Raw genomic sequence first — 12,157 nt, 5'->3', positions numbered from 1 at the left:
GGTATTTAAAACTGTACCCTCTCGATGTTCACCCAAAGAAAAATCTGAATAAAGTTATTTTACACATAACGTTTATCTTATTCGTGTAAATTCTGCTGGTTGACGCCCACGATTCCCGAGCGGCTTGATCGTCGGCCTTTAATGTCGTGGGTCTCAGACTCGAATCCTGGGTCTGGCAAATACACATATTATTGTTTTTCAATTTGTATCAGAGTATGGACATAATAGGTTGAGCAAGTGGCTAACATTCATTTCTCGTAAACAACAAAAATCTGTTAAGGGCGGACGTGCTCAGCGTGGGTCAAAATGGAGCTTTTATTCTATTTTCAAAGCATGATTCTGGACATTTCTTAAACGTTGTAGATAATATATTTATATAATTTTGAAGCCTTATTATCCTTTATATTTATTTTAAACATCTGATGACTGCATAAAGTATTTTTATTACATAAAATAGTATTCTTTTAAACCTCTCGCTCTAATGTTTTAGAATATAGTCATATTTCAGTACATGAATGTGCAGTGGTGTTAAGATTTTTTACATTTAATAATTTTTAAACGCATTTATAAAACCATCAGTATAATTTATATTGACATTATTATAGTGAAATATGTACGATAAAAAAATATATTGATAATCTTTGTGATCCCAAATTTTACAAGAATTAGGCATTTTATTATTCAAAAAATGGGCAAGATTAACACATGTGAAGTTAATTCTATAGATACTAATTATAAGCCATGTCTTTGACTATTCAAATGTGATAAACATTTTACGAATAATGATTGCTTTATAATAATTATTGACCTAAGAATAAGGTAGTGTTTTTTTGAAATACGCCATTTCTTTTGGCATTCCCCAGTAGTTAAGCTACAACATACGGCCGTAGCCATAAATTAACAAATTAAAACTGAAGTAGGGAGTAAGATCATGCTAATGCGCGTGTTTGAACATGTACCGTTTAAAAAAAAGATTTTTTTTTCGGTTAGGTGGAGTGGTATGTGGAGGCACATAATGATCTTATTAGGATCAGACTTGGTGTAATAAAAATAAAATAATTTTGCTAGTAATGACAATTATTTATATATAAATATTTTTTACTGAATCATAATATTTTAATTTTAAGTACGAGTGACGGCATTTTTAGTGAATATTATAAAACTATCGAATTTGATATGACTGAATTCACGGCTGTCTGACCATGGTGTTCACCCCAAGAGCGTGAGGAGGGTGTGCTGAGAAATAACACGATAAGTGGGTGAAATTAGAGTGTGCGCTCACATTGCGCACACAGTATCAACAAAATTCTCTCGCGCACCGAAAAGCTATGCAGACAAAACTTCCAACATACCTTACCTAGTATAGCAGTATCTGTGTAAGAGAAAAAAAATACTCGTGTGAGTATTTAATGGGACGTACTGTTTTGTAAAGACAGACTTCTACTTATTTTATTTGTTATACTATATATTTTGAATGAAAAAATAATACAAATATAATCACCTAGTGTTTTATTACACTTTCATTGACTAGTTGAAACGTCACAAAAATATCTAGACTTAAATAAATTACATAGACATATTTTTACTACAACGCAGTTGGACGAGGAGCCCCAAATTTGATACCGATGGCTACAATATTTACGTTTATAAGAAAATTACAATAATATTATTGATTTCATTATTAGAATTTAATTAAGGGTGAATATTATAATAATTATCTTTAGTACCTAACGTTAATATGAGTTTCAACTATATCTTGCTAAAATAGAGAGATTCGACTAGGTATCTTTGATTACATCGTTGTACCCATCGACACGTTAACCGCTGTTTTGATGCAACAATAATTTTTCGCGTTTCCATTTGAATCGATTACATACTCGTAGTATGCAGTTAAAATTTTCTAGATGTGCGATTATGAATCTTTCTAGATGTGCGTTTGTAATTATTTGTCGTATTTCTTTGGTGTTTTTGTTGCTCTACCGCCATATTATGTATTCATACCATCATAGAAAAATAAAGGAAAACAGTAATTAAAAATCTATAATAATCGTTTTAACAAAATGCATGAAATCATTAAATATAGTGATAATTATTATATAGGCAAGTGCTTGTGGATTATGCGGGTGTTTTTAGTGTTATTTCCTTCAATCGCAATTACTGAATATTATAATTGTTTGAAATTTTGTTGTTTTTGCGTACCTAGGCGTTTAGTTGACAATGATAATAATTATTATACTAGGCAGGTGTTTCGGAAGACTGACAACTAATTAAGTATAGGTATTATAATATTTTCCCATAAAAATTAACGGGTAAATATCCCTCTTATTTTCACGATATTCACGTAACTAAACAAAACGTTATGTGGTGATTATTATATTATGATTAAATACCGACAAAGTGTCTTAGTGAATAGTGTGAAAATACCACAAATTTAGTGGCTTAATAGTCTACCAAAAACTGGCGAGTGCTAAGATTTATCAACTGGAGAGTGGAAGGAGTCTCTTTGATGTGGCCAGGGTGGAGTGGCGTAAAAGAAGAAGATGCCTGTGAATCACATATGGTACGAAATCACTCATTTTCTATTATTAATAATGCGACAATAATTACGTTAATGTATAATGTAATAATATAACGTTTCGTGTTTATTTAAAAATAGTTATGTATCTTATTAATGACAATTCTATATTATAAAATCAAAAATAGTAGGTATTATTTAAGTATGTAAAAAAAATTATGGTAGCAACTGAAAAAAATTACCCACCAACTATATTATGATGTTAAAAAAAATGTTAAAATTTTATTAAAAAATTACTTTAGTAGATTAAAATACGGCCATAGTAAGTTACCTACTGTTATTTCTGCTAGATCGACATATCAAATAAGTTTAAAATGGCATCAAGAAACTAATAGCCGAGAGAATTGAAAGATATTAATAAATGTAAATTAAAACATAACTTACCATTTTCGCTCTGCTATGGAAATGGTGGTTATATGAACAGATTTTTATTTTATGAGGAATGGTTCCATTGGATTCTGAACAAAAACATAATTACATTGGAAAAAAACTATTTATGTATATTTGACATTCTACAATTATATAATAAGAGTTTAAAGAATACCGCTATCCAGCAGGTAATCGTCGTTCTAAACCCATAATATTAAGGCTATCGACACAGATTGTCGATATAATTATATGTCCAAGATTGGTACTTATCAGCAGAGGATCATTAGGTTTAGGCGAAAAGCCTATAGCAGGCGGTACCACTCTAAAAAATCAATTACTGCACAGCTCACTGTGTCACTCAAGTTGTGCCACCACATACGCTATTCACCTAGCTTTTTTATAATCGGTTTCAACATATAAATGTTAAAATATGTTGTAGATGTACTTTCCGAGATGAAGAAGGGCAAACACTTTGTTACTCTTATGGGTGTATAATGAGCACTTCAAAAACTCTACACCTCGCAACCATAAATGGTCTTATCGTCTACCTCAACCGTTTAACAAGGAAAAAACTCGCCATTCGTATGATGATAATGATATTATAATATGCTTTTATCTCTTTTGTATTTTTTCTTACATTATGTAAGAAGGAAAACATGACTAAAGAAGTTAATAATTTTTATGTAAATGATTATTTAAATATTTTTTACCGTTGAACAACTGTTCCTCATTACAAGTCCACATGAATATTCCTAATGTGTCGATGGAAGGGTTATATATATAATCAGGAATATGATTGACGTAAATAAGAGGACCAAAAGTGTGAATCGTTCTCAAATCGATAGTAATTTTCTTTGAGTTAACAAGTAAAGAGAGACGGCGACATGCGAGCCGACAAACAATAGAAAGAGACAGATGCGCTAACAAGGTGTTTTTTACCGACAGGCATATATTGGGCAGGTGTCGAAAGATTCCAAAATGTTTTGTCTCTCTCCAACGTTGCCCAAAATATTCAACTGGTTTTTAATTTTTTTTTATGATTACGGCAAAAAATTGATTCGATAAACTCTAATAGCAGTCGCAAAACAATAATCTAGTTATGGGTATAAACTTTCGTTTTTTTCATCTGGTTAAACTGGAAATCGATCCAGGGAGATTGCAAAATGGATGAAGTCAAAATTCGCATTAATAATATTACTTAATAACATTATACAAGTAGAGAATAGTATTTTCAATAATGCATTTGTTTAAGAAGGAAAAAAAATAGTGACATAATAATATTATGGTATTGAAAAATATTTTTATAAGTAAGTATTTAAATAAAAATAGTCGCACCAAACTGATGAAGACTAATATAATTATATTATGATGTGTTAAGTTTATTATTGATTTAAATAATATATAATTATTACAATGGCCCACTGTGGATAGGTAATGCCAGAATGCTCATCTTTCGATTCTCACATTTTACAAAATCCAGAGGAAGGACCCGATCAGTAGAGCGAATGACTAACAAACAACCCAGGGTTCGTAATGGACCGGAGCGGACCGAAATGCAGTTCCGGTTCATGAAACCCCCAAGATTATCGCTCCTTCTGTAGAAAACAATTTGAACGTCTGAGTTAGTTAGGCCATTATAACAAATAATTGGATAAACAATAAAGTATTAATTTCGGAGAATTACCTATATACCTATAATTATAAGATATATTACCTATAATTGATGGTATTATTTTTGCAACCATGGCTAACAACCAATGTCTATTAATATAATGTCTACCCTGCTCTGCTCTGTATATTATCACAGAGTTTTACAAAGGTTTATTACCTATATAATAAATTGTAATAAACAATTAGTGTGACTTAAATATAGTATATAGTCTGTCTCGGGCTCCACGTAATATTGCAAGTGTCAATAATATGGTCTAAATAATAAGCGAATATAAACTAAAGGAGACCATACTTTTCCCCAAAATACCCTTGGTTCTAGAATGGTACTGCTTTAATTGAACCTCAATGGATTTGATTGATAATGACTTAAAATTCAAGTAAGTTTAATAAACGAATAATTTATAAGACTTAAGAATATAACGTCGTCTCTGTTCTGCCAGAACACACTAACTGGAGAATACTAGTTTTGAGTAATTTGACTTGGAAGTTGTTAAAATGTTTGAAATGGTCTATCATGTGAGTTTATTAAGTAATCGTAAAAACTTATTTTAAAAAAACGACTTTAAAATAAAGACTGTTTATTTATTAAGAAAGTTTCCAGACGGTAAAGCTTGAAATAAAGGAATATTTTGGTATAACTAACTCAATATATCATGTTTTCGAATTAGTGTCTTCTGCCAGAACAGTGACGATATTTTGTATAAAAAGTTGGGCGGAATCCAATGGATATAGGTTCAAGTATCCCCAGGCAGCATATTAAATGTTTCTTATTTTTTTTATATAATATGTATGCTTCTAATGTATAGGTAAGTTAGATTTATATAACGTACTACTTTGTTGAACCAAAACCGATCCTCGATCGATGGCACTCAAATCGAGTTAGTTAAAAACTACGCCTATATTGGATAACAGATGTCAATTATTGACGGTAGTAAAATATAAATGACTTTCTATTTTGACCTAGGCGTAACGTGTTCAACCAATATGTGTAAACAGTGCTTACATAATATGCGTGTGAAATATGGACTTTGATTACCTATAAGAAAAATTTAAAAAAAATACGAATAGCACAACGCGGAGACCACAAAAGAAACCAATGGCTAATGTAGCGGTTAAGAATATACGACGTGAAAGGTTGCTAAGCCGATGTAATAGGCTAGACATGTCGCTCTGCGAGTGGACATAATTAGTACCCAAGGGGTACTAAAAGATTACAAAGACCCCCAAAACACGCTCGAGAAACGAACTCATGAAGTTCAGTGAATGTAGGTACCAAGTAGAGTGAAAGGAACTAGAGGAAACTTTCATCCAGCTCTGGATTGATTCCGGCTGACGGTGATGATGATATAACGTGTGCAACAATGGCAAAAGGTAATGTGATGACCCTGTCAGAAAACGTATCGAAATACTGTCGGGTGAGTACAATAATTGGCCAAGCAAGTCCGCGCGGGTAGCAATTATTTCGTCGAGTTTTAAGGAGATTCTTGTTAGCGCGCCACGAATGTGAGTGCAACGTGCCACTTATCATTTTCGTGAGCGGGGAATATTCCATGTGTTGTTTTCTTTTTTTTTTGTTATGTCTTCCTTGTGTTTTTATTCTTATTTATATTTTAATTTATCCACTCGTTTCGGCGCCTAAATGAACACCGGCCGTCTAATTTGTTAGGACTACACCTAGAGTTGGTCAATGTTGCAACATAATAAATAAACGTATGAAAATAATCCAAATAAACATGATTGCATCGAACTAAAAAACACACAATTAAGTACCCAATAAAGCTGATGCTACCATATAAACGTATTATCTTATTCATATTTTTAAATTTAATTTAATTAATACATTAAAATATTATCATTGTTGAAAATGCATAATTTTGAAAAGGCTAAGAGTCATAGTACTTCATGCCAAATGAATATACCTTCTACCTACATACATAGGTAACAATAAACATTATGTAACTGCAGTGAACATTGAAATACTTAATATAATAAAATGTAATTTATAATATAATTACCTATTTCTTTTATTCAACGAATAATTCACAAGATTTAAGAATGTACCATTCTAATTATTGAACATACATAATGTAATCAAAGTAGCTTGATTTAGAAGAGCGCTGATGAGTGGGTATTAAAAGTGGCCAATAGTTAAAATTTGTCACTGCGTAGCATAGAGGTAATGCGCGGATGGGACGTAAACCCGGGAGATGCAGGGTTCGATTCCCTAATAGGGTGGCTTACTTTTTTCAAAAAGTTTTTTTCTATTGGTTATAATATATTTTCTCAGAAAGTGTTTTTCAAAATTATGTATATTATATTATTGTAATGGGTCGTGTGACTCGGGTTCGAATATCGTGTCCGGAAAAATGTATTTCTTGTTTTTAAACGTGCGTTTGAATCCAGAATATAAACCTAATGTATAAGTAGCTAACATCCACTTCTCGTAAACAAAATCTGTACGAAATCCGTGAGGCGGCCAAGATCCACATCGGATTGTGGAGCTATTGTAAATTAATCTAAAACATTTAATATAACGTCATATTTTATGTAGGTACTACTTTAAATAAAATTTAAGCTTCTAAAAATAAAAAAAATCGAAAAAGTATAGTACCTACCTACATTATATTATTGATAATTCATCTACCTATGTGAAAATTAGGAGAGTAGCAATCAATTTATTGAATGAAATAAAAAAATAAAGTATCATATTTTAAATTGTGTATTTCAATATGCAAATAATATTTTTAATTATATTTGAAAGGTACATGTGAAGAAGTCATGTCACATTTTTGAATTTTTTAAACTGGCAATGCAGTCTCGTAGATAAAACCGAGTACAATATGGTATTTTAATTTAGGCATTAACAGCAATAGTCAAAGCGTTATAGAGCATTGAAAATTGTCATACAAACTAAAAACAATAATAATATACATTTTGTTCACGGGAAAATATGTATTTATCTTTAGTCACGTCAGACATGACACTTTTGACCGTTTTAAGATTCCTTATCAGGGGATACTCATACCTTTAATAATATTGTAAAAAAAAATACACGTTCTTAACCAATATTTTTTTAATTTCAGTTTTACAACTCGCTATTTTTTTTGAGACTTTAAAGTCTTTAATCAATGATATCTCAGTTTGATATTTGAGTTACATAACATATTCTTCTCCTGTACCCTTAATTAAATAAAATATAAATAAATGGTAATAAATTTATTTTTAACGTTGGCAACACCAGTCATCTGAATCAGTAGACTATAACATAACACTGAATGACTGTAATTACCAGAAGCTTAGGTAAGATAATATTTTGGCCTTACTTTGTACTACTTACTATCAGGGATGGATCAAGTCTATAAAAATAAAAACATATTATTTATATCGATTTAGGCTCTGAATACAATAATTTCACTCTTTTGTACATATTTAAATTTTTATTTAACTATTTTTTTTATTCAACGAATAATTCAAAATATTTACAAATGTAACATTCTAATTATTGAACATAGGTACATAATTTTTGAAAACACAAAAAATGATATTATCACCAATATAAAATATCTTTTTTGAAAAAATAAGACACCCCACCCCACAGGAATCGAACCTGCATCTCTTGGGTTTCGCGCCCACGCACATAGATCACTATACTAAGGCGCCATACTTAATTGCGACAAATTAAAAAAAATGTAAAGTAATTAAAATTTTTTAGCAAGTGCAAGTAATTTACAACAAAAATTCTTGCGAATCGGTTACTTATAATAATATGTTTTCTCAGAAGTGTTTTCAAAAATTATGTTTGTTCCATAATTCAATTTGTTTTATAAATTAATAAATTCATGTTTTATGATTAAAATGATGTTTTATATGTAACGCTTTGTAGTTTTTAATAATCGTCGTGTTTCAACCGATATTTATTATTGATTTTCTATACCTATATATATATATGTATTAAAACCTAATAATAAACCTTTCAAAAGTTGTATAGGATTTAAAGAGCTTGTTTAAAACTTATTTTACATATTTTTATTATAAATATACACATTATTATGAACTGAAGCATTTATTAACTACCTTAAAATTTTAAATATATTTCGAGCGTATAATTACAACATTACATAATTTTTATGATAGGATGAATTCGTGGTAATAGACAATTTAAAAGAAATACAAAAAAACTGGTAAAACTATTTATTTTCAATCACAGTTCACAATTATTATGTGTGCTTAGATTTATATTCTCTATCTATTCATAGATAGCCTTATAATAAAGATTGGCTATACTTATTGGAAACAATTACTGATATTATAACCCACAAAATATTGACCAAGAATCGGTTATTTATTTATTTATTTAGGAATATAAAACATTGTGGACATCACAAATCTAAATTCAAGACGTACACAACATGAGATATACATTATAAGTCAAACATCGTCACAAGAGAGAAGAAGAGAATATAGAAAAAAAATCATAATAACAAAAAAAATTAAATAAAATCAAAAAGTACAATTTAATGCAGAAAAATATAATTTTTGAGAATAAAAATACTAATCTTGCTCCCGTCGCTAATGGTGCCTGATAGGCTTGACACGAGGAAACGGTTCCAATCCAGAATAAATCATGGCTGCGACCACGTAAGTAATTGACTGGCGCATGTAAATTCAAATTCATTAGGATTAGGTTATCTTGACGGGACCAATAAATTTAAAATATAACAACACAAAAAGAAGACTTTTTTTATTCGACAAATAAATCAGAAGATTTGAGAATGTAACACTCTTTTATTAAACATACAAATGTGAAAACATCTCAAAGAAATAATATATAACCACTAATTATTTTTTTAAATACCGGGTCTCAAAATCAGTCAGTGCCTTGGGCATCCAAGTCACTAAACCCGCCACCGGACGCGGGTAAAGTTTGTTTACCGATATTCAGCTCCTGCACTATCACGGTAGATACTGAACCTATGCTCTATCATCAGCACTTGTCTCCTCAATCCAGTACTACATTTGAAATACGTCTAAAATATTATAAATAGTATAGTAGGTACAATAATTTATGCTACATAAAATGAAGACATTGAAGTTGAAATGGGCAGATCTTATCGTCTGAGCAATAGAACATCGCTGGACAAAACTAATTATCCAAGAGTTACCCAAGACAAACTAAGAGAAAAAATGGCAAAAGTACGTCACAGTGAAAAACTAGGGTGAAGATAGCAACGAGAGGTCTTCATTTAGTAGTGGATTGAGATTGGCTCTGATGATGATGATGATGACCTGCTCTGAGCTAACCACGCGATGAGTGTATTTGGAAAATATTATGTTTAATCTTTTATAGTACAAAGAAAATGGTTAAATTATTCAACTTATGATGCCTATAAAAAAGCAAACAGTGTTTTTAAGTTATTAGCACCGAGTCCGTTAATGCTTCAACGAGATACTTCCTGTGCAGTTCCGAATGCGTTCCGTAAACGCTACATTTCTTGATAGTTGAATTATGATAATGAATACTAATTTCATGTAATTAAGGGCAATTTGTTTGTAAATTTCCTTCATTCGTGTTCGCCCATCCTCGGAATGCGGTTTTTTGACAGTTTGCATCGATGATAAACTAACTAGGTACATGGACGTGGTATCGTCTTCTGATTTCTTTGTCATCGCGATGCTTTGTTTATTTTGAAATTTTCATCATTGATCGTAATAATATAGCATTTAATGTTTTACTTTTTACCACGTTTTTCTTAACTAGTATTCTTGTTTGTCCAGTGGTTGTTTATCCAGTACAAATCTTGCAATCGATTTTTAACTAACTTCCCGACTAGCTAGACATTTCAAACTTTTATAATATATCAGGACAAGATGCCATGCATCCTTTTAATACTTTTAGCCATCTTTAAGTAGAATTGAATTCATTTTCAGTTAATTCTGTTTTGTATGAAAAGTTATTTCGGAAGAAATCCGTAAAAAGTAAAATACTATTATTGGTTGCTAAGGAGGTGGTTCTAGCAACTTAATTATTAATATATACGTGCGTTATTATGGAAATCAATATGAATTGTCAAAATGATATTTCATTATTCTATTATATTTATTCAGTAGGTACCTATTTCTATCAAGTACAAAAAAAAGTATTTATTAATACATAGGATTGTCAAGTTTATATGATTAAATAGAAAGTTTAAAAACGTTGTATATAAAAAGTTCTTTTTATCTTGTAATTTTAAATTTCTTATATTATATTGTTAGGTGTTAATCTCATTGACAAATATATCATTAGCTAAATAGCAGTAGGTATTAGGTTTCACTGGGTCCTTGATTTTGATTGTTGATTTATGCTTTATTATGATTGTTAATTTATGATTTAAATTGTTATATGTAGTAATCTAAATTATAATAGGTAATATACCAACAAAATTGAATAAGAAAACAAAAAAAAATATTCAAAGACAAACTAAAAAATCATTCTTGATTAGGTTTTGAGTGTTCAGTACCTAAATTTTCCATGCCCCATTTACCATTGCAAATTCATGATTAAATGTAGGTACTCCAAGTATATATGAATAGGTAAGTACATAAGTAATAAATAATATATTTATATTTATTGATTGGCACATTTTGTAAACTCGATTTAGGAAAAAAATCATAATCATAGCAACTTTATACGTATAATATGTTTTAGATATCTTACATTTTCAACTAAAAGAGTTAACTACAAAATAAAATAAAAAAATATCAACCCTACGTTTTTCTATGAGATTTGGATAAATAATTGGAGACTCTCATAATTGAAACATTGTATCGAGAATTTTCTCAAAAACTATTACATTAGTATTACCGTATCTTGGTATAATTTAATAAAAAAATGAAATACGATGCTACTAAATCAAGCATGAATATAAGGAAAAATATTTTCAAAATTTGAAATACGCCAAATTCAAAGTTCTATAAAATGTCTGTATATTTTATTTTTGCGAAAGAATCTTAAAATTGCCATGAATATATTTTTATTAAATTTATTCAGCACAGCGGGTGTGTTGTATCGTGTCTCATAAATATACCCGCGAACAAGTAGCCAGCCATCGACATCTCTTTGACCGAGCTTTCAGGTTCGGTTCCCGACGCAGTAGATCTAAAATCGTCCCACATCCCTTATCGTAGTGGTCCCATCTTCAAATACCATGTAGCTGCCTACCCACGTGGTGTTGCCTGAGTATTGTCGATTTAAATGCGAATATTTTATTCATATTCAATGTAGGTATCAACATACGAAGTGGCAAGGAAAGAATCACTGAAGTAATAGTGAAATTAACAATTAAAATTTTAAAATTATAAATAATTATGTAACTCTTTAGTACCGGTAGATCAACCTTCTGCATCTACACTATAATATCTGAGAATGAGTCATTTGCAACGAATAGCATATTTTGCAAATAATTACTCTTACTCAGTTTAAATCAAAAGATAGGGAACGCTACTTATATAATATATCATAAATTAGAGTAATTAGACCCATAGGCCATACCTAGGTACGGA

This window comes from Rhyacophila brunnea, unplaced genomic scaffold (genome assembly GCF_057557595.1).
Source record: "Rhyacophila brunnea isolate RB1 unplaced genomic scaffold, BYU_Rbru_1.0 scaffold_14, whole genome shotgun sequence".
In the NCBI taxonomy this organism is placed as follows: domain Eukaryota; kingdom Metazoa; phylum Arthropoda; class Insecta; order Trichoptera; family Rhyacophilidae; genus Rhyacophila; species Rhyacophila brunnea.
The sequence above is the reverse complement of the archived record's forward strand: the minus strand, read 5'-3'. Positions refer to the sequence as shown.